General features: G+C 37.9%; 1 long non-coding RNA gene across 1 annotated transcript; it reads right to left on the bottom strand.

Annotated features, from left to right (window-relative positions):
* Nucleotides 1-11,512: 11,512 nt before the first annotated feature.
* Nucleotides 11,513-13,813, bottom strand: LOC110739777. The gene is made up of 2 exons (XR_002514913.1): nucleotides 13,681-13,813; nucleotides 11,513-12,110 (listed from the first exon to the last, which is right to left on the bottom strand). It is a non-coding gene; the product is annotated as an uncharacterized LOC110739777 (long non-coding RNA).
* Nucleotides 13,814-24,319: the final 10,506 nt, after the last annotated feature.

The following is a 24,319-nucleotide window of genomic DNA, read 5'->3' as shown; positions in this document are numbered from 1 at the left end:
ATATAATTATTGATTTATTAAATTATGGAGAATACTAAAGAAACATCATCATTAGAACTACAATTACTTAAACAAAACAAAACAAAAAACAAAAAAAACAAAAAAAAATACTTTTCATGTATTAGATGGGTGAATATGCCTTTTTTGTTTTAATATCTTGCGTACATGTCTACATGATAATCTTTAATAGCTTTATTTATTTAGTTTGGCCTTGTTTGATAAAATAATTTATTTTCACGTTATTATATAGTAATTCTTATGTTTTATAATTTTGAACAAGCACACACGCTAATGCATAAGTTTGACCATTAACATACTCCATATGAAATTTTATGTTAGTAAAAATAATAAAAAAAAAGTTGATATCATAAAAAAATATTTTAATATTAATTTAACATCATTTTGCGTGTTTTTTTTATTATTTTTTTATAACATTAATGTAGGGTTAAAGTTTATAGATGAATAATACAAAATGTCAAACTGTGTCAATTATTTTAAATGAATGTAATATAATTTAACAAATATAAATATATATATTGTGAGAAACACCCACCTGGAGTAGATTGCAAGATTTTATATTCATTTCTTGATAGTCTCAAAACACTTTTTAATATATTAGTAGCTTTTAGGCTTGCCAGTGCCCTCATAGGATCTCCCCCTTGGTGGAAAACCGTTCATAATTTTTATTATCACTTAATAATATTTTAATGTAAAAAGATAACATTAGAAATCGCACAAGATCAAATATTGTTTAAACTTTTTTATATTTTTCTAACTTTACGTGAGTGACATAGGGTAAATATGTAGAAGGAGAGTGTCATGTAGCACCTAAACTTATTTAGAAATGCTTTTTAATGTATTAGTATAAGTTATAATTACATACTTTCTATAAGGCTAATAATAATTTATGATAAGGTTCTATTACATTAAAAATGAGTTGAGCATAAGACAAGGATGTAACGTCTCATATATTTCAACTCTACGAACCTCATAACACTACAAGAAAAAGGGTCATTTACGACGAGATTTCCTGTTGTAAAAGAGCCCAATTTGGTCGCGAAAGGGCTTTTATGTCGAAAAACGCTTATGGTCTCGGTCGTCGCTATAGGTTTGGTCGCGAAAAACTTGACGACGAGTTTGGATGACTCGTTGTAATTAGGTTTTTGCGACAATGTACAAATATTGTCGCCATTGTGTATAAACGACCAGATTTCTTGTCGCAATTCTTATTTTCAACAATTTAATGGTACTTTTCTACGACGAATAAATTTATAAATACAACCAAATTTCACGTAGTTATTTTTTATCAGTCACAAGATCAATATGTGGTTTTTTTTTTGTTTTTTTTGTTATTACAATTTAAATGTCCACTTTTATTTTTTCAATTTAATTTTTCAAAACATATAATTTTTTCATCAAAGATGACAAAAGTATTAATCTATCTAGAGTAGAGGATTCAATGAATGTGTTGAGCATTGTTGGGCCTTCAAAAGTTGTTTTCATTGTGATCTACAACAACTTGCATTTTTCCAAAAACACAAGGAGTATTATTAATCTACACCAAAAATTAGAAAGGGAGCTAAATCAACTCAAAACACCCACTACAATCAAAATTAAATACTACTCCGTATATTACTATGTATTAAAACGAAATCAATTAATCACCACACAAAGAGGAGGCAATGTACAATTGAGTCGTTAATGGAGTATTGGAGTAGCTTGCTCAAATACTGAAATACCACCTTATGTCAGCACATCTTAAAAGTTTGTTTTATTTGCCCATTCTTTTTTCAATTTTAATTGTTAATTATTCACCCAAATTTAATTAAGTTACAAAAAAAAAATCTAAAACACCAAATAAAAAACAATTATAATTTAGATTAGCCATAGTCAGACACACGAATAATAGGTATGTGCTCTTTTATTTATCTTAAACACCAACATATGTACAAGTGTTGTTTGTACCAAACTTCAATCCAAATTCCATACAAATATGAGTATTCAACAATTACACAGTAATATTCAAGCATGAGTATGAACTAAAACTGAAGTAATAGTTTATTAAACTTGTAATTTCATTACCAATTCAATTTACAGTAAATCAATTAAATAAATAGATACCAGAAAAAAATAGACCACCACTCGACCATTGTGAACAAGTTAAAAAGCAAACAAATCGAAAATTAAGCAAATCAGCAAGCTTCTGAAGAAAAAAAATTAATAACTCAAATTTCTCATATATCAAATATAAATATTGGAAAGAAGATTGAGATTTGAGAAGAGAACTTACATTGATACTAACCACAGGCCACGACACCATCAACGTGAACCCAACAACGAACTCGGCGAGGACGGTGGTAAGCGATAGTCGACATATGCGAACACCTTACACCACCACCTCCACTGGTGCGAAGCCGCTGATTAGATCTACAGGAGGACGGAGAAGCCAAGAGGAGGAAGGAAAAACCTCGAAAGGGAAGGACTGGTGTAGCCGTTTGAGAGGAGAGAGATAGCAGATCTAGCTAGCTAGGTTTTTAATTGATAAGCAATAGATGTGGATAGAGGGATTTTATCATTTTCCCTCTTTTAGTTTCAAGTGAAAAATGATTTCAGTAAAAACCTAATAGTAAAAATTGAGTGTAAGTTAGACTAGAATGGATTTAAACAAAACAATTTGATCAAACGAACAAAGTAGTAAACCAAACTATAACGATAGATTGGGTATATATATGAACGTCTCATCTACTCTCATAAGTGTTACCATAAAATTTTGAACTCCAACACAAATAACATCTTAAGCCCCTTAAATGGCAATACTAGATTACAATTGAAGCCAGAAATAATGACATGCTAATAGTTGGAAGCTGATGTTTACTTTGGATCATGACCGAATTACAATTTACAGTTAGTAGCCTCTTTACCTTCCATGAAATCTAATAAATGTTCCTCTTTCTTGATCAACCCTTTTATTTCCTCGATTTGATAGTTAAAATTTGAATAAGATGACCCACCTTCACTGATGCTCTTCTTTGCTAAGATCGATGTTTTACTCATTGACCCTTGTAGCTCATCCTTCTTCCTTTCCATAAGATCATTGATCATATTCTTTACTATAGTTCGATCACATGTATCCTTCATATCTAGGCCAATCCTCGAGACTTCACTTACAAATCAGTTATTCACTTGTTGATCAGCAAAGTAAGGCCAGCGAAGCATTGGTACCCCAGCTACAATGCTCTCTAGTGTCGAGTTCCATCCACTATGTGTCAAGAATCCACCAATGGCTCGATGAGCCAAAACTTCCTCCTGTGGTGCCCAACCTACCATGTATCCCCTTTGTTTGATCCCCTCTAAGATATCATCATGGATTAGACTATCTTGGTCACATTTTGTTATGAGATTGGGACTTACAAACCAAAGGAATTAAAGTACTTCTTACTCTGGACTAGCCCAACCCAAAGTTCTATCAACTGATCCTTTGTGAGCATAGTTAAGCTATCAAAACTTACATAGATAACAGATTTTTCTGGCTTTTGGTTAAACCACGATATGTGTTTAGAGTAATAATATTCCACCATGTGGTCCAATCCTACGGTGACACGTGGCCTAATAAAAAGGTTACACGTGTCCCAATAGGAGGATGACACACGACAACATAGGAGCACATGAATCAAAGAGAAGGCTTCCTTACATCATGAGGCCAATTCCCGAGAAAAGCGCCAAAATGGCGCCCCCTAAGGATACATGTCCTTGCCTAATTGCGTCGCCAATCAGTGCCCACCATTCTAGGTCATCAAACCCTAGAGGGCACTATTTCCCACCCCTATAAATATCCCAATCATTAATGATGGGAGGAGTGGATTGAGACATATCATTCAAGGCATATTAAATTGGTCTAAGTTCTCTCTACTTTCTCTCTCTAAAACTCTTTGTTTTCCGGTTACTAACTTGACCGTTGGAGGCGAATATTCCGTCACCAGAATATTTTTTATTTAGTAGGTGTTTGCGGCCGTCCAAGCATATTCTAGACCTGTATCCCGAGGGATTCCAAAAAACCCTGAAACATTTTGCGGCATTTTGGGGATACACGTCTGAAATGGCTAAAGATGGTCAAACACCCAGTCCTGGTGCGGACGGACACGTAGAGAATATTGAGGTCACTATCAACAACAATGATCCTCTGACCGCTTCATTTCACCCGGTAGAGGAAACCCCAGTAACGGCCGGCTCCTTGCAGGCAACTCTAGCAAAGTTCCGGAAGGAACTTGAGGGCAGGATAGCGTCTTCTTTTAGGCAGCCGCCCAGAAAAGAAGGAGAAGGCACCAAAAAGAAACCCTATGGCAAAGTGGCAAATACTGAGCATGTGGGAGCTAGCTACCCGTTCAGGAGATAGCCGAGGTCACCCAGGGTGCCTTGGACTAACTTGTCGAAGCTCATTGAGAAAACAAAGTCGACTGAGGGGTAAACCAAGCAACCTCTTAGGCAGCCAAATGAGTCGTGCCAACGCTTTGAGGATGCTAGGAATTATCTTAGGCAGAAACGGTAAGAGCAAGTTGTCCAGTCCTACTATTTAGACATGGCTACCACTCCCACCATGCTAGATGACTTGTCATACCATACCCCCTCTAAGCATACTAGCTCAGCCAGGACAAATAAAAGTCAAACCATCACACTCAAACGACAATTCCTCTACCTCACTCAGCTCAGTTTTAAATTCCTCATAACTATGGTGCAGTCCTGCCGCCTACTCCCTCGATGTACGGACAGTACGAATACTATGGCAAGCCGTACGACCAGGTATCACATCTGGTTGGACAAGCCATCCAACCTCAGCATATTGATTGACAATTGCACTTGTTGACTCTAGGTGACAAGTCGCCTCTGTTTTCTCAAGAAATTCTTAACTCTCCCTATCCAGCTAAAGTGAAAAGTGTACTTATGGGTGCCTGCGATGGCATGGGCAAACCTAAAGAGCATATCTCCTCGTACAGGAGCTTGATGTACTTGCAACATGTGGATGATGCCACTTGGTGAAAATGCTTACCGGCCACTCTCAAGGGTGTGGCCCAAGACTGGTTTAACAGTCTGCCGGCCGGGTGTATAAATTGCTTTACTACTCTAAGCTTGCTATTCATTGGAAACTTCTCCTACAATATACCGCCTCGGAAGAGTAGTCTAAACTTGGAAACTATTGTCCAAGGAAAGAAAGGGGTTGTGTTCATATGTCCAAACATTTAACATGGAGAAGGCGCAAATTTAGAATTTTCCTAATGAGTTGTCCTACTCGGAGTTCCTTCGAGGATTAAGGCACAATGGGTTTATGTTTAATTTGATCAGGAAAAAGATTCGGACATATGTAGGCATACTGCGGGAAGCTGAGTCATACATTGAAGTATCTGATTTCTGTTAGCTTGCAAAAGCTGAAGAGCCGGCCAAGGGGGCCAAGAAAAACCTCCTTCTCATCAAGACTTGACTAGCAAAAAGAAAGAAGCAAACAGGAAAAGAAAAGAGATTTGGGTGGCTGACCCTCAGCCATCCAAATCTAAGAAAGCCAAGACACACGAACCACAATATAAATTCAACAAAGATTGCTACTTTATCTTGATTGAAATCAAGGACAAGTTCAAGTTTGAGAAGCCCTAGCCTTTGAGGGGGCTAGCCCAGTACAGAAACAAGAACAAGTATTTCCATTACGACAATGATTTGGGGCATGATACGAATGATTGCAATAATCTAAAACGGTTGTTGGATAAGTTGGCCGAGAAGGGCATGCTCAACTCGTATTCATTGAAGTCTAAGTTCCTCTACTCCCGGACGGACAATAAGTCTGAGAAGAAGAAAAAAAATGAAAAAAGATGATGAGGACGGGAATAGCACATACTCAGGGTTTGTGGCCGTCATATTAAGCGACTTCGCTGCAGGTGGCCCAACCATGAGGGGAATCAAAGAGGATACTGGAAAAGATAGGAAAGTGATGCACACCAATGATGTTTAAGTTGAACCCTTTCCTGAGGTTACGGCCTATGAGGCGGACAAGGGCAAATTCAAAGCCCCCCATGATGATCCTATGGTGTTCATTATTAAGGTAGCCAGCTTGAAGGTTGGACGAGTGCTGATAGAAACGGGCAGCTCGTCCGACATAATTAGCCTAGCTTATCTAAAGAACTTGCAATTTCCAGATGATGCCTTGAAAGATATCTCCCACCCGTTGGTAGGGTTTGGAGGAAGTATTATTCACTTAGTAGGCCAGATAGATCTGCCCGTCCGAGTTAGTACCAAACGAGAAGGAAGAGACATGGTTGTGCGATTCTTGGTTGTTAAAGATCTGACTGATTACAATGTCATCATCGGGCCGACCGGCTCTAAACCCAGCACAGGCTGTAATTGTCCCACATTTAATGCATATGAAGTTTGTGCGGTCGGACGGAAAGGTAGGCTCCATTCATTGAGACCAAGTGATGGCAAAAGACTACAGCCAGTTGGTCGTGAAACCCACGTCACTCGGACATGGATAGGTGTCCGAGAAAAACTTAAAAAATGGGTCACTCCAAACAGCGGGTCGAGAAAAAAATGCTAGTCTATTAAGAAGAAGCTGACTTAGCAACTAATGACCGTCGGCCAGCTAGAAGAGTTGAGGTCGCAGCCGGCTGGCAATCATATGGACATTGTGTTGGACCTGGACCGGCTTGGTCGGACAGTCAAGGTTAGCAATATGGCAGTCGGCCTGCTTGGTGATGAATTTGTAATTTTCTTGAGATAATTCAAAGATGTATTTGCTTTTAAAGTTCATGAGATGCCGAGTATAAACCCAGATTTGGACGTACACAAGCTAGCGATTACCCCTGTAGTTAAGCATATCCGGTAGAAGAAAAGAAATCATGGCGAATAAAGGACTCAGGAGGACGAGGCCGAGACCGAGGTGGAAAAATTGCTAGACGTCGGCTTCTTTCGGAAATGCTATTACCCTAATTGAGTGGCCAATGTAGTTCTAGTCAAGAAGCCGACTGAAACTTGCCGAATGTGTTTTGATTACACTGATCTCAACATGGCATGTCAAAAATAAGTTTTCCTTTTCCTAAAATTGACTGCTTAGTTGATTCAATATCCGGGCATGCCTTAATAAGCTTTGTGGGAAAACGATCAAGGTAAAACAACATTTGTGACCGAACAGGTGTTGTACTGTTATAATGTCATCCCGTTAGGCTTGGAAAATTCCCCAACCACTTTTTTTAGCGACTTGTGCATGCGGTCTTCAGAGATCAGATCAGGTAGAACATGGAGGCTTACATTAATATTATGATTGTTAAGTCAAAGAAGCCGGCCAACCATTTGAGTGATCTCCGAGAAACATTTACCAACCATGCGGCATAAGATGATGTTAAAATCCAAGGAAATATCTCTTTGGTGTTGAGTCCAACAAATTTCTCAGATTTCTAATTGACCAGCGCGTCATTAAAGGTAACCCTAAGAAGATTCAAGCGGTCTTAGACATGAAATTGCCCAGAACTGTAAAAGATTTCCAGAGGCTGACGGACCGTTTAGCTACTCTCGGACGGTTTCTATCAAGATCAGGGGACAAGTGTCGCTATTTTTTCCAAACATTCAAGAAGAAAGCTATGTTCGAGTGTAGTGAGGAAGCCAAAGTAGCCTTTACTCAGCTGAAAAATCATTTGCACACTCTCCCTCGGCTTGTCAGTCCACTCAAAGATGAAAAGCGGTACATGTATCTTGCAATTTCTAATCACTCCTTAAGCGTCATCCTACTTGTTGAAAGGGACAACCACTAGATCCCTTTGTATTTCATTAGCCATGTGTTACACAATGCCGAACTGAGGTATCCACCCATTGAAAAGTTCGTCTTGGCACTATTTTTGGCGTCAAAGAAGCTAAGAACATACTTTCTTGCTCATTAAATTAATAGTCTACATGGACCAACAATTGAAGAACCCGTTCACAACTCTTGAAGCAAGTGGCCGAATGCTCAAATGGGTCTTAGAAATGAGAGGGTTTTATATATCATTTGAAACCAGAAAAGCAATAAAGGGTCAAGACTTTGCAGATTTCTTGGCAGAAATGACACGGTCGGATGAGCACCCGGCAGGGGATCAGGTCTAGAACGTGCTTGTGGATGAAAGTGCAACAACGACCGGCTGTGGTGCTGGTATCATCTGTCTATCTTCAAAGGGGGATAAGTTTGAATATGCATTGAGATTTCAGTTTCAAGCCTCCAACAACAATGTTGAGTATGAAGCTCTCCTAGCCGACCTTAGAATGTGTAAGGCGGTAGGAACAACTAAGGTTGATGTGTGTTCAGACTCCCAGTTGATAGTCAGCCAAGTGAATGGTGACTATGAAGCTAGGGAGCCGAAAATGATGAAATATCTTCATATGGTTAAGGAAGAGGTCAAGGGCTTAGAGTAGTTCACGTTGCAACAAGTCCCCGATCTGAAACAATCAAGCTCTACGTGGATGGACGAAATTATCTCCTACCTCAAAGAGGGAATTCTTCCGGATGACCTAAAGAAAAGTTGGAAGATGAAGAAGAAGACATCATGGTTTGAAATGAAGGGGGAAGACTTTTTCAAAAAATCATTTGTCAAGCCATATATAGTGTATTACGCCCGAGTGGGGGCATGATGTTCTAGATGATCTCCACCACGGACATTGCGGATCGCATATTGGCGGACGAACCGTAGCTGAAAAAGGAGTCCACCTTGGGTATTTTTGTGCGACCATGAATTCGGACGCCATGTAAATGGTGAAAAAATGTGACAAATTCCAGAGATTTGAAACCCTCATACACCGTCCGGTAAACAGCCTATCGGCCATAAGTATTCCTCTTCCCTTTGCCAAATGGGGTGTGGACATCTTAAGGCCTTATACTCCAGCATCAAGGCAACGACGGTTGTGTTGGTGGCAGTTGACTACTTCACCAAGTGGGTAGAAGCAGAGAAAGTCCGAAGCATTAAATGAAAAGATGTGTCCTCCTTCATTTGGAAGAACAAATCACTCACTTTGGTGTTCCATAATCTATGGTGTTCGATAATGGGCCATAGTTTAAAACATACCATCTCAAAGATTGACTCATTGACCAGGAGCATAGCACACTACTTTGCTTCAGTCAGTCGGCCAAAAGCCAACAGTCAGGTGGAGACCTGCAACAAGCAGATCTCCAATGGCATCAAGCAAAAGTTTGAAAAAAGCAGGGGGCCTATGGGCGGACGAGTTGGTTAATGTATTATGGTACATTCGAACAACAGTGAAGCGCTCCACAAGAGAAACCCATTCTTTCTCGTCTTTGGAATGTATAAGCCAACTCTACGAGTTATGCTATATGATGAATCGGCCAATTGGGAGGCCATGAAGACTGCCTTAAACTTCCTTCCAGAAGCTAGGGGCAATGCGGCGCTTAGATATGAATATATTGTCTAAGGATGACAGGAGCGTATTACCGAAAAGTGTCTAAGCGGCCGCTTAAGATGGGGGACCTAGTGTTGAGAAAAATAGAAGCAGTGGTTTGAGCAAAAGAAGACGGCAAGCTAACCCCTAATTGTGAAGGGCCCTTCCGTATCAGCAAAGAAGTACGAGATGGCACTTATCGTCTCAAAGCCTTAGACGACCGTCCAATTCCTTATACGTGGAATAAGGACAACCTCAAAGAATATTATGTATGAAGTTTTTTGTACTTAGCCAAAAAGTTGTAAATACAACTAGGTGTAGTGACTGATCCATGTAATTAAAGCCCTACGGCCAAAACTACGTAATTTTGACAAAGTTAATTAAATGTCATACATTGTTATCGATTTCTTTATATATAATTTATTGCAAATTTATGATTAAATGAACAGTTATGTTTGAGAAACAAAAGCCGAACAAAAATGCAGCCTGAAACAAAAATTATGGTTACTCACAACATAACAACTCAGCTCCAGAATGGGGCAAGGATAAAAGGCCAGGAGAAAAGCCCAACAGGTGTCTCCAAGCTAAGCAACTCGACCTAAAAATAGGGCATGATTATTAGGGTATTTGGCCTCCATGGCCGACTCCTAATTTCTAAAGACCCTAATCCCTAAATTCATCTGGCCACATAATTAGACGGACGAATGAACTACAGGCAATCTAAAATTGCCAAAGGCACTTTAGCCTAAGGGAAGGGCACGCCTAAGCCAGTCCAAGGGTAATCATTATTATGACACTAGTAGAAAAAAGCAATTGCCAAGTGGTTCAAAACCCTTGTAGGGAATTTTTCCTTGCCCTACATGTGGGTCATGTTTTTAGGCAAGTCGGCGATCTGAGGAAAAGAAGATAGAGAAAGATAGGCGCCAAAAAGTTTTAGGAACTTGTAAACTGTTCACGATTGTGAAGGATACACCCCATTCACAGTCTTAGAGATTGCTAACTTTATAGTGGTGTGTAGCCATGACTGGATATTTGGGGATGATGGTACGAACTTGACTTTCAAAGAGGTTAAACCCGCCCTTGAATAGGCCTCTACTTAATCCTTATTATTATTCATGCGTGCTTTTTGATCATACATACATCAAATTAATCATGAACCTATTTAATCTATGTTGGTTGATTAATAATTCACAATCACTAGTAGAAAAATATGAATCAGCACCGGCTCATAACCCCCTTTTCGCACCAGTTTTGAACCGGTCTAGAATTGAGGGGTGCGAAACATGTAAAACAATCACACCGGTTCAAAACCGCTGGCATTGCCTACTTTTTGCAGGTTCACCGTGTTACTTTAGAAGAATACACAAGAGGGGGGTGAATTTTAGTGTGGGAGGAATTAGACAACTTTTTGCGGAAATGTAAAAACTAAGCTAAAGGAACTCAAAGTCACACAAAGAGATTTTAGCGTGGAAAACTTCTTGGACCTAACAAGAAGAAAAACCACGACCACTTGGGATTTTAGGAAAGATTCTTTACTAGAATAGGGCAATTAACCTATTACAAGCTAAAGACTTTATCTCCAAGTTCCTCAACGAACTTAGAGTTCCCAGCAGTATGTCCCTCAACTTACTGCTCTTCTCTTTTCTTTCTCTTCTCACTCTTTCTCTAATGACTTCTCTAGAGTTCACTCAAACTCCCAATCCCCAATTACAACTCTTAGAAAGAAATACTCTAATGAAAGAAAATAAGAAAGTTATCAACTAAAGTAGAATGCGACTCTTGACTTTTTTTAGAAAACTAAGAAGATAGAAAATATGATTGAGCGAGGGTGAAGTTTTCCAGAAAAACAACTTCGATATTTATAGAAAAACATGGCTTGAATACAACGCCATACCTTCCTTCACTTGCGCCACTACTGCTGCATATCAGCGCCACTATTCTCCACCACTTCCAGTGCTTCAATCATATCCTAACACTCAAGGCTTGTTGAACCACTTAGAAGCAGTTTCTTCGTTTAGTGGAGAAGACTTAATCAACATCAATTACGCAGGTTTAGGAAGTTCGTTGCATAATTCTTTTGAAAGATAATTTTCCGAAAATAAGAAGAAATTCATTTAAACAATAAATTAGAAAAAGATATTTTTCATAACAAACTTTCCTATAATTAAGCAATCTTTAAATTCTATCTTTTGGCAAAATATTATGTGTAGTCTACTAAGTATCCAACTTCAAATTATTTTCACTTACATAAAACCTAAAATGAAAATACTTTAGATTGTATCTATTCTCTTAAGAAGCCTCTGCTTTGAGTCTTCATTCTCTTGCTTCTACTCCGAAGCTTCTGTTTCTGTCAAGGAACAGTGCAACCAGTCTTTTGCTTTTTGAGCTCCAGTTCCTTTGTCTCGAATAACTTTGAAACTTGAATCTCCTAACTACACAACTTATAAAGACATTAGTCTAATCATAATTTGTCTTGTGTTATCATAAAACATCAAGGGCAACAATATTCCCTCTTTTTGATGATGACAAACTAGGCACACTGTTAAAAGCAAAATAAAACAAAAGACTGCTGTACTATAAACTACTGTAAGAATAATAAGAAGACAAAGAAAAAGATTTTCATTTTATACCTGACTGAGAACCAGAGAGACACAAAACTTGAGAAGAGATGGATGATTAAGTGTTAAGTAGTTTTCCTTTGTACTTTCCCCCTTTTGTCATTATCAAAAACACAATGTATATATCAAATTATCTCAAACACAACACCATAACATGGTTTAATGATAAGGCAGAGAGCATATAAATAGTCATAGCAAGCAAACGCAAAAGATAACAAAAAAAACATATTCATCCAAAACCAATGTAAAAACATCGACCAAAAGTGTACCAAATCCACATGTTCAAACAAAAGAAAGCAAGTAATCCCTGTTTTAGTTACAGACCCAAAACAAAAGTGTTTTAAACTAAGAAAAATAAATAGAAACATCATCATCATCATAGGGTGGTAGGGTAAGGAACAGGTTCAGGCCTCGTTTCTTCAAGAGCAAGCTCATCCAGCCTCTTCTCAATATGCTCTACCGCCTGTCTGCCAGCTTCGTCTCTAGCCCGAGCAACTTGGAGCAGCAGAGCTCGAGCATCAGAAGCACACCCAGAATCAGACTGCTCTAGAGCATCCAACCTGCTGGTATTTGACTCGAGCTTAGAAACAACCTTTCCCAACTCCTCCTTCAGTTCCTTGAACTTTATCGCCAATGCCTCATTAAGCTTCACTGGTGAACTTAAAGCTGCAAATCCCATACCTTCAAGAACATACTTAGATGGGGACTCTAGTGGTGTAGGAACTGTCACCTTTTCCATTTCAGGATCACCCAAGTCTATATGAACAGGTTCCACTTCCTTTGGGTTCTTTTTGGGAGATAGCCTCAAACTTTTCCTCTTCCTTCCCCCCTGTTTCATGTACCCCAGTTTCCTGCACATCCTTTACCTTTTCTTACTTCTCCCTCTCTCTCTTTTTCTTTTTCTTTTCTTCTTCCTCCTGCCTTTCCTTAACATCAACTTTTTCTTCCCCTGTTCCCCCTCAGTTAAGGGCTTTCCATTTCTTCCTCTTTTACAGGTATCTCCTCCAAACACCCATAAACCACATGCAATCCTCGATTTTCAAAATATACTCTTTGCACAAATTCATTATTTTTGAGAGGCAAGGGTTCATATTTTGAGAGATCCCAAAGTCTTCAAAGACAGTGGTGAGGAGGTTTCCATACCCAATTTTCCAGCCTCTGGGAAGGCAATGGTCAAGGTGTTTGATCATAATGTAAGGAAAATTGATGGGAAATTTGTGTTCAAGGAAATACATAAAGATACTGTCAAGATTGTTGGCTTAATCCCTTTTCTGGGTTGGAGGAACAACATCATTATGCACAATTTCGAAGAGTAATTTTTGGAGAGGGGTGAAGTTGTTGTGATTGACATAGGTAAGCTTAGGATTTCCTTGGTAGTGTTCAACAATGGAGTCAATACTGATTTCAGGAAGGGGTTTTTGAACAGAACCTCTGAAATACAACTCATAACCAATATTCGACACTTCAAATAATTCACCCAAATATGCAGCATCAAATTCAATTTTCTTATTTTGCACTTTACCCATGATTTTTCCTTTTTCATACTTATAATTATTCTTAAATTCCTTCAGAACACCAGCATACAAGGGTTTATTAAAGCTATCACTCAACATATAAGTCCAATTTTAAAAATCAATAAGATCGAGAAATTCGTTGAACTTACAAGCTTTGCACCAGGGGAGATTCAAACTCAGACCAGTAACAAAGTGCTTCGCATGCTCCTCAAGTCTCTTCATAGCAGGAGACTTGTTCTTGTACCAAACCCCCTATTCTTCCACATCTTCTTCTTTGATTTCCTCTTGTTCCTCCGCCATTTTTTCTGAGGGAGTAGAGCGAGGTGAGGCAGGGTGTTCTAGAAGGAGTTGGTTTAGTGTGGATTTTGCGGTTTCTGTAGGGATTTCTTGAATCTGAACGGTGCGTGCTTGATCTTTGGCTAGGGTTTCATCTTTTGGTGAGATAGCCATGGGAGAGTAAGAGCGAGGTTCTTTGTAAGGTAGGTGAATAATTGATCTGAGTGGTGTAAAATTTCTAAGGTAGGTAAATGTGAGGTGTCAGTTCAGGGTGATGGGTAGGAGAGGTGAATAATGATGATGAGACACTATATTTAAAGCTTTAAGAAACTAAAAAGATAATTCTCGAAAGTTAATTGTATTTTACATGCAAAGGGATCACTTCAACAAAATTAGATGAATGTTTTATGTATTCACCAGATAAAACGTGTTTGATGAGATAAATACAAAATATTGGAATTTAAATCAAACGATAATTTTTGTTGAAAATGATATACTTGTGAATATGCAAATCGATACACGAAACAAGTCAACATAGCTCATGTTAGGGGTGTACAAAAATTGGCCCGGACCTGAAACCGGACCTGAACCGATCTGAACCGGACCGGACCTGACCCGGACCTGTTGATTCAGGTCCGGTCCCGGTTCTTAAAAATCCAGGTTCCCGGTCCCGGTCCGGACCCGGTCCAAACCCGGGGTTTTCAGGTCCGGACCTGAAACCCGGGAAAATCGTAATTAAAAAAAAAAAAAAAAAAAAAAAAAAAAAAAAAAAAGAAAATATCTGATTCTCTCAGCCTCCCTCAATTCTCACCCTAACTCCCTAAGCCCAAACTGATTCTCTCAGCCTCCCTCAATCTCAACTTCTCAACGCGGCTGTCCGGCTGTCCCAACTCGCTCCGGCCACCGCCCACTGCCGACACCTCCCTCATTCTCTCAGGCGATGCACACCGATAATATCTGGTAAGTATTTGCTTATAATTTTGGTATTTTTAATTCGAAATAATAAATTAAGTGTGAGAATTTATATGTTTATTCTTGTTTCAAATTTTCAATTGCTTTTAATGATTGTTTGATGTTTGCATGTTGAATTTCTTATTTTTAGTTCATCTCTTTCGAATTTCTGTTTTTTTTTTTTTTGGTTTTTTTGAGTTTAGGGTTCATAAGAATTAAGAAGTTTAGGGTTTAGGGTTCAAGTGTGAAATTTAGTTTGAAATTTTGTGTTTATCATGATTATTAAGATTAATTTAGTGCGAAAATTTGTGTGGTAGGGTGGGTTGGGGTGGGGTTATGGTGGGGTTACGGTGGTACGGTTCTGGTGTGTGGGGGTTAAGGGTTAAGGGGTGGCAGTGGGGTGGGGTGGGGTGGGTTGGGGTGGTGAGCTGGGGTTTTTGGGATGGCTGGATGGAAAATTGTGAATGTTGATGGGGTTGTCGGGCGTGGAGATGGGGTGCTTGGTTTTGCCTATTGTTGGTCCTGTTGCAGCAAAAAACCCGACAGATTAAGATCTTGAAGGAAGGCCAAATACAGAGGAGTATGATAGAAGGGTAAAAGTAGTGAAATATAGGAGCTGGACAGATGAAAGAGAATACGAGGGTGGTAATGAGGGGGAAGTGTTGCCTTTGCCCATACTGCACTACCAATTCGATCCATAGAATAATGAGGTAGCAATTATCAAGCTTATATAAGTACGTCTTGAAGGATAATACAAGGAAAAGGATCAATGCTGCAGTAAGCAAGGTAAGTTTGAAGAGGCTTTGTAAGGAGGGATAAGAGGAAAAGAAGAGGAAAACTTCTGGCCTAGACATATTGATGATAATTAAGAGGATCCATTTTAGTTCAAAATAATTAACTTCTTGATTTTTGACTGTTTTCAGGCATATTTTAGTGGGTTTTTTTAGAAGAATGATGATTTTTATTTTTTAGAATGCGAGGTTGTTGAGTTTACGGTTTCCCTGCTATCCGCCTTTTAAATGCAAGTGCTGGAACATGTTATTACCTATGACCTTCAGCTGGTGTCATCCCTTTTAAAAGTTAAAACATTATCAATTGGCATCGAAGAAATTCCTATGTGGATCCTATATGACGTAATATGCCACTAAGTGCACATTTTCAACCGAACTCAACTTTAGTTTTCTACCTAACTTTATTTTTCCAGTTTGTAGTAGTTTAGTTTAAACCTACAAGTTTTTTGTTTGTAGTTGTTTGTTCTTTAGTTTTGGTTTGAGATAAAATGTTTTCCTGGAAAATAATTTTCTCATCTTTTCCATTTTTCTTTGTTTGGTTTGTGAATGGTGGAAAACAATTTTTCCCAATGTTAAAATTTTGCATCATTAATTTATAAGGTATGAATTCAAGGAGAATTGGACAAGAAACTCTATTTACATTTGAAAAACTTGTATGAAATACTTAAACCCTCTTCACTGTAGTTTTTTTTTTTTTATTTTTTTATTTTTTTTGAAACCTTTTAAATGGAAGTTAAAGGTTTATAATGTTCTCTCATTTTTTTCTTAACATAAATTTCAGAAAGTTGAAAGTATTTCTAATGTGTATTGATATTTCTAATGTGTATATATGGACACTTTTTAAGCTAACTTATACTTTAAAATTTGTGTTTATTCCTGCTAGGCTGCTAAAAGTATGGACTCAGATTATTAAGATTAAATAAGTTGGCTAACCTGTGTGTAGTTCAGGGGTTCTTATTTTTGTTTTTATTCTTGCAAGGAGTGAAGGAAGTCAAGGAACCACGGATTCTTATTCTTGCAATGTAAGTTGCTCTTAAATTTTTTTATAAAATGGTATGTGTATATAATTGTTACTTTAAAATTACTTATATTGTATATAATTATATTGTAGATGGAGAGCTCTCAATCCAAACGGTCTGCTTCTTTTTCTGAACAAACGTCACATCCACTTTCTGAAAAGGATATGGAAGAATTTCAATCTACTTTGCCTCCTGATAAGAAGCTAAAAGCGGGGCGGGAATATATATGGAACAGAAAAAGTAAGAGGAAAGCTGAGTATTGGAAATATTACTTAGAGTACGTCGAGAATGGAAAACTACGAGCTGAATGTAAGTTCTGTCCTAAAACTTTTGCTGCTGATGGTAATCTTAATGGTTCAAAAAAATGTTTAAAACCATGTAGAATCATGTCTCGGTAATCCTATTAATATAGAAAAAGAAAAGGGCAAAGAAAAGCAAACTAAATTGTATTTTGATCAAGAACATGAGAGTAGTGAATTAAAGTGTGGGAGTAGGATTATTAACTTGAATGATGTTAGAGAGGCATTGATTCACATGATTATTGTTGATGAGTTACCATTTAAGCATGTGGAAAAACCCGGTTTTAGGCACTTTGTGCAAGTTGCATGTCCACAATTTCACATTCCATCTCGTGTTACCATTGCTCGTGATTGTTTAAAGTTGTATTATAGTGAAAAAGAGAAATTGAGAGAAATGTTTAAGACATGTCAAAGAATTTCTGTGACCACTGATACTTGGACTTCAATACAAAGAATTAATTATATGTGTCTTACAGCTCATTTCATTGATAATGACTGGAAATTGAATAAAAAGATCATAAATTTTTGTCCAATTTCTAGTCATAAAGAAGAGGCTATTGGAAAAGCAGTTGAGGCATGTTTAGAGTATTGGGGTATTGATGATAAACTTTTTACTGTCACTGTTGATAATGCTTCTTCAAATGATGTTGCTTGTGCACACTTGAGTAGAATGGTTAGAAGAACAGGATGTATAAATGATGGAAAAAATCTTCATGTTAGATGCATTGCTCATATCATTAATTTAATTGTGTGGGATGGTATTAGAGAACATGGTGTGTGCATTGATAGAGTTAGAAATGCTGTGAAATATGTTAAGAATTCCCCTGCAAGAATACTTAGATTCAAAGATCTTGTGCAAAAAGCAAACATAGATTCAAAATCTTCTTTATCCTTTGATGTCCCCACTCGTTGGAACTCCACATACATAATGTTGGAAACGGCTTTGAAGTTTCGACGTGTTTTTAGTGGGTTATCTCTTCCTGATGGAGAGGATTTGAATGACAATGAAAGGCCTCCCGAACCCGAAGATTGGGAAAAAGTGGAGAGGTTGGTTTTGTTTCTAGAGGGGTTTTATCTGTTAACTAAACGAATTTCTGGTTCCCATTATGTGACAGCTAATAAAGGTTTAGGAGAAATTGCTTCTATGTATGATATGTTGAATAATTGGGAACAAAGTGAGGACTTGAATTTTCAAGCCATGGCCATTGCAATGAAAAAAAAGTTTGATAAGTATTGGGGGGATGTGGATAAGATGAATAAGTTCATTTATGTTGCTCTTCTTCTCGACCCTCACTCTACGATGGTCATTGTTGAATTGACACTAACGGATATGCATGGACCGGAAAAGGGTACAAAACTTGCTAATGATGTGAAGGAGTTCGCTTACTCTTTATTTGAGGAATATAGAAAAATGTATGCTACTTCTAATATTCCAGATTGTGGAGATAATATGTTAATGGATATTGATAATAGTAAAGGAGTGGGTTCCGATTATGTGAGGAAACTAAAAGAAAGAGCAAAACGATTGAAGGGGACAAGTGGGTATGCGATAAGTGAGTTGGATAGGTACTTAAATGATCAATTAGGGCCAGAGGAGGAAGAACAAGATGCATTGACATGGTGGGGTAAGAATGGTCAGCGTTATGTGATTCTTAATCGCATGGCACGTGACATACTAGCCATCCCATTGTCGACCGTTGCATCGGAATCTGCTTTTAGTACGGGAGGTCGTACTCTAGATCCATTTCGGAGTTCTTTAACTCCTAAGGTAATGCATCGTTATCTTTTTATTTTATAAAATCAAGTTTGTTTATATCTTAATATGACTTTGTTTATACATATTTGTGTAATATTTTTGTATTGAAGATGGTTCAAGTGTTACTTTGCACACAAGATTGGCTTAGAGCTAAGGAAGTGCCAATTGTTGATGTGGAAGAAAATTTGAAAGAGTTAGAGGAAATAGAGAAAGGTAGTAATAATTTTATGTATTTGAAATTTTGTTACACCAAATTTATTATTTCATTGTTATCAATCATTAATATATTCTATATTGTATTTTATTTAGAGGTGCAACGTGGTGAATCTAACGATGTAGACGATGAAGTTGTTTTCGTGGACTCATTAGTGTGAATCACGCGATCAAAGGGAAAACAACTCGTTGGAGAATTTATGTATTCCTAGTACTTGAGAGTTGAGACTTAAGAGAATTTATGTAATTTTATGAGTTTTCGTGGACTTATTTGTATTTTCGGTGGACTCATTTGTATTTTTGGTGTTTGAGAATCGGGACTTTATAGACTTTATGTAGTTTTGTAATTGATAATTTTGGTTTGTATGTAATTATTAAATTATGCAACAGGTCTAAAAATCACAAAACAGGTCCATATGCAGGTCCATATGCAGGTCCAACAGGTTTTGTATTAAAAAAAAAACGAAAAAGACACAAAACAGGTCCATTCAGGTCCAAACCCGGACCGGACCTGATTTTTCAGGTCTGGCCCGGAACCGGACCTGTTAATTCAGGTCCGGTCCCCGGTCCTCATAATTACCCAATTCAGGTCCCCGGTCCAAACACGTCCGGTCCAGGTCCGGTCCGGTTTTGGACCGGTGTACACCCCTAGCTCATACCATCAGTCAAGGACTTCATGAATTATCATTTTACTTGTGTACAACTTTGAGACTATATATGCTTGATTCTCATGCCTTATCTATGTAATTAAACATATCATTTTGTGTGAGATAAAATGTACATTAGTTTAGGGATTTTACCTGAGGAAACAACAAGGCTTTTCCTCAACATAACTTAATCATTTCAAGCTCCATTCTCATCATCTCATGTCTTTCTCTGTTTAAGGGCTTAGTCTAAATATCAGCAATTTGATTAGTAGTTTCACTAAATTCTAATGTTATTAAGCCCTTCTCAGCGTTATCCTTTAAGAAGTGATGTCTAATATGAATACGCTTAACACGAGAGTGATGAACTGGATCTTTAGAGATACTGATAGCACTTGTGTTATCACAGAAAATAGGAAAGGAATCAAATTTCATACCAAAGTCTCTAAGTTGTTGTTTGATCCAAAGCACTTGTGAGCAACATGCGACTGCAACAACATATTTGCTTCAGCCGTAGATAGAGCTACAGTGTTTTGTTTCTTAGACCCCCAAGAGACTAGGCATGGCCTAAGGAACTGGACCATACCTGATGTACTTTTTCAATTAACTAAGTCTCTAGCATAATCTGCATCTGCAAAACCTTTTAGTTCAAAAGAATCACTTCTAGGATGAAAGATACATAAATCATCAATTCCTTTCAAGTATCTCAGAATCCTCTTTACAACAGTTAGGTGAGATTCCTTAGGGTTTGATTGAAACCTGGCACACAATCCAACACTGAAAGCAATGTCAGGTCTACTAGCAGTTAAGTATAGTAAGGAACCTATCATACCTCTGTACATCTTTTGATCCACACTTGTTCCTGTCGGATTATCATCCAGTCTTGTGCCTATTCTCATAGGTGTATGGTTTGCTTTAGCCTGATCAAGGTTATACTTTTTCAGCAGTTCCTTGACATACTTCTGTTGATGAATTGAGATTCCTTTCTCGGTCTGCTTGATTTGTAGTCCAAGGAAGAAATTCAATTCTCCCATCATACTCATCTCAAACTCGCCACTCATGAGTTCATCAAAGTACTTGCACAAGACATCGTTAGTTGCACCAAAAATAATATCATCCATATAAATCTGTACAACTAAAAGATCAGTTCCTTGAGATTTTAAAAACAAAGTTTTGTCCACTTTTCCTCTTTTAAAATCATTTTGCAAAAGGAACTTAGAGAGCCTTTCGTACCAGGATCTTGGTGCTTGCTTAAGTCCATAAAGGGCTTTATCTAGCTTGAAAACATACTTTCCTGTTTATTATAGCCTTTCACAACCAAACGAGCTTTGTTCCTCACTATTGTTCCTGAACACCCACTTAAGTCCAATAACCTTCTTGTTCTTTGGTTTGGGTTCAAGATGCCAGACTTTGTTTCTTTCAAACTCGTTCAGTTCCTCTTGCATGGCTATGATCCAGTTAGAATCTTCCAAGGCTTCCTGATGATTCCGAGGTTCCATAATGGAGGGAAATGCATGAAATGCGCAGAAGTTACTCATCTGAGATCTTGTCTGAGTTCCTTTGCCAATATCACTGATGATGAGATCAGTGGGATGGGATCCTTGGTATTTGAAGGGCTTAGGCTGAAATTCCCTTGCTGGAACTCCTATTTGAGGAGCTTCTTGCTCTGTTCTTTCACCTTCTTCTTCATTTGTTGGTTCCTCATTGATCTGTTCTTCTGGAATTTCCTATTGAGGAACTTCAGCATTCTCTTGTTGATTTTGGTCTGGAACATTTTGATCTTCTCTGGTTTTCTTTTGGATTTTATCTTCTTCTTCCCTGTTCTTTATCAATCCTATTTCAAAATCATTATCCTCTTGTTCCTGTACATTCATAAATGAGTTAGATTCATCAAAGATAATATTAATGCTTTCTTAAACACACAATGAGTTCTTATTATAAACTCTATAAGCTTTGCTATTTGAGGCATAGCCAAGGAATATAACCCCTTCACTTCTCTCATCGAATTTTCTAAGGTTTTTCTTGTCATTGTTGTGAACAAAGCATTTACACCCAAAGGATCTGAGGTGAGAGATATTTGGTTTCCTTCCCTAGAGCAGTTCATAGGGAGTTTTGTTTGTTATTGCCCTGATGGTTACCTTGTTGATAATGTAGCATGTTGTGTTAACTGCTTCTGCCCAGAATTTCCTTGGCAGAGAGCTTGCAATAAACATTGTTCTTGCCATGTCTTCGAGCGTTCGATTCTTTCTTTCAACTACCCCATTCTATTGAGGAGTCCTAGGAGCAGAGAAATTGTGATTCATGCCTTGTTCCTTGCAAAATTCATCAAACTTTGAATTTTCAAACTCTGTACCATGGTCAGATCTTAAATGGATTATAGAGAATCCATTTGTTTTTTGCACATGTTTGTCAAATGCTACAAATTCATCAAATGTCTCATCTTTACTTGTTAGAAAAATCACCCAAGTATATCTAGAGTAATCATCAACAATAACCAACACATATTTCTTGCCACTCCTACTCTGAACTCTCATAGGACCACAGAAATCCATATGAATTAATTCTAATGGGTTTGAAGTGCTCACCATCTTTTTAGATTTAAAAGAGCTATGGACATGCTTTCCTTTTACACAGGCATCACAAATTTTATCATTCAGGAACTTGATAGAGGGAAGTCCTACTACTAAGTCCTTAGACTTGAGTTTATCAATTAAAGAGTAGCTAGCATGTCCAAAACGTTTGTGCCAGAGTAGAGAGTCATCTTTAATAACACTCAAGCATGTAAGGCTACTCTTTGGGATTGAGTCAAGATCTACTATGTAAGTTTTCCTTTTCTCGTTCCTTGTGGAATAACCTTTTCTGATTTGTTATTGAAGATATGGCATTCATCTAAAGTAAAGCTTACCAAGTTTCCTTTATCACAAAATTGTGATATACTGAGCAAATTATGCATTAAGCCCTCGACTAGGAACACATTCTCTATTGCATGGGAGGCGGACTTTCCAATTTTGCCTTTAGCAATGATTTCTCCTTTCATGTTATCTCCAAAAGTCACAGTTCCCCCCTGGATAGGCCTCTAGTGAAAGGAATTTTGATTTATCTCCTGTCATATGCTTTGAACAACCACTGTCAAGGTACCATAGGTTGTCCCCCCTCACTAGGACCTGCAAGAAAACTCAAACGTTAGTTCCGGGATCCTTAGGTGCTTTTAAAGTTAAAGCAATAACAGTTTTCGTTACCCACACTTGCTTAACATATCTTGTATTATGTTCTATTTTCTTTCTACATTCAGCATGGAAATGTCCAGTTTTCCCACAAAAAGTACAAACTTTGCTACTTGGCAACTCCACATATTTTTTCTGTTTTCCCTTCTTCTTGGATTCATACCCAAGTCCTTCATTTCTTTTGACTTGGGCATCTTTAATCAATTTTGGAGTACCAGTAGGATTAATACTTCTATTTTTTCTACCCTGCAGTTCCTTTTCAAGACGGTCCTTATGAGTTTTTAAATTATCAAGATCTATCTTGAGTTTTTCAAAATCAGCATTAAATTTCTGCATAGGATCGTTAGAGGAACTTCTAGAGCTAATATCAGCATTGATAAGTTTATACTGGGAAAGCTCCACATTTAATATGACATTTTCCTTTTAAACTCTTTCAAGCATTTCAGTCATTAGAAGATGTTTGACATATAGCTCTCCAAATCTAGTTTGGAAATCATTACGAGCTCTTTCTAGCCAAGCACTGTAATCTTTCCAGATTTTTAGAACATTTTGACATTCATCTTTCTGCATGCATTCATTATTCAAATTTTCTTCTATTTCGATCAATAAATCAATCAACACTTCCTTAGACAAAGTTTTAAGATGAGTAGGATTTAATTTAACATCACAAACCTCATTTTCTAGTTCCTTAAGATAGGCTCTTCTGTCATCTGAGTTAACCATCACGCATAACTTTGCGATTTCCTCTTCCGGCTGATCCTCATCTTCTTCACTTTCAGAGTCACCCCAGGCAGCGATCAGCGCTTTCTTGACATCAGTCTTTGAGAAGGGAATCTTGTACTTTTCCTTCCCTTGTTCCTTACCCTTGCCATTTCCCTTCTCGATATCCCACTGGAGACAGTCTCTGATGAAGTGATCTGTTGATCCACACTTGTGACAACCATAGTCAGGCTTGGTGGTAGAAGTCTTCTTCTAGAAATTCCTTGAGTTCCGGCTGTTCCTAATGAACATCCTCTTGAATCTTTTGACAAGCATTGCAGCCTCTTCTTCGTCCACTTCAGAATCTTCTTGGTCAGCCCTTAGTGCCAGCCCCTTGTTCTTGACACCTTCACTGTTGCTAGTTCCCAAATGTAATTCATGAGTCATAAGAGAACCAGCAAGCTGTTCACTATTAAATTTCGTGAAGTCCTTTGTCGCTTAGAGGGAAGTCACCTTGGCTCTCTAATGCTCATCTTGAGGCAAACTGCTAAACACCTTTCTCACCTGTTCATCTGTAGGGATTTTTCTACCAAGAGATACTAGCTCATTTATAATGTTTGTAAATCTAGTAAGCATTCATGTATGGATTCTTTGGGTTGCATCTCAAAGCGTTCATACTTTGACATTAGCAAGTCAATCTTTGAACGCTTGACTTCACTGGTTCCCTCATGGGCAACCTGAAGTAAATCCCAGATTTCTTTAGCATTCTTGCACCTCATAACACGGTTGTGTTCATGTGGTCCAAGTCCGCAATGAAGTAACTTAACAGCTAAGGCATTCATTTCCATTTTGTCAAAATCTTCCTTTTCATATTAGGACTTTGGTTTAGGAACTACCTCATTTGCAGCATTGGTTT

This window comes from Chenopodium quinoa, unplaced genomic scaffold (genome assembly GCF_001683475.1).
Source record: "Chenopodium quinoa cultivar QQ74 unplaced genomic scaffold, ASM168347v1, whole genome shotgun sequence".
In the NCBI taxonomy this organism is placed as follows: domain Eukaryota; kingdom Viridiplantae; phylum Streptophyta; class Magnoliopsida; order Caryophyllales; family Amaranthaceae; genus Chenopodium; species Chenopodium quinoa.
This window is presented reverse-complemented; position numbering and strand designations above follow the sequence as displayed.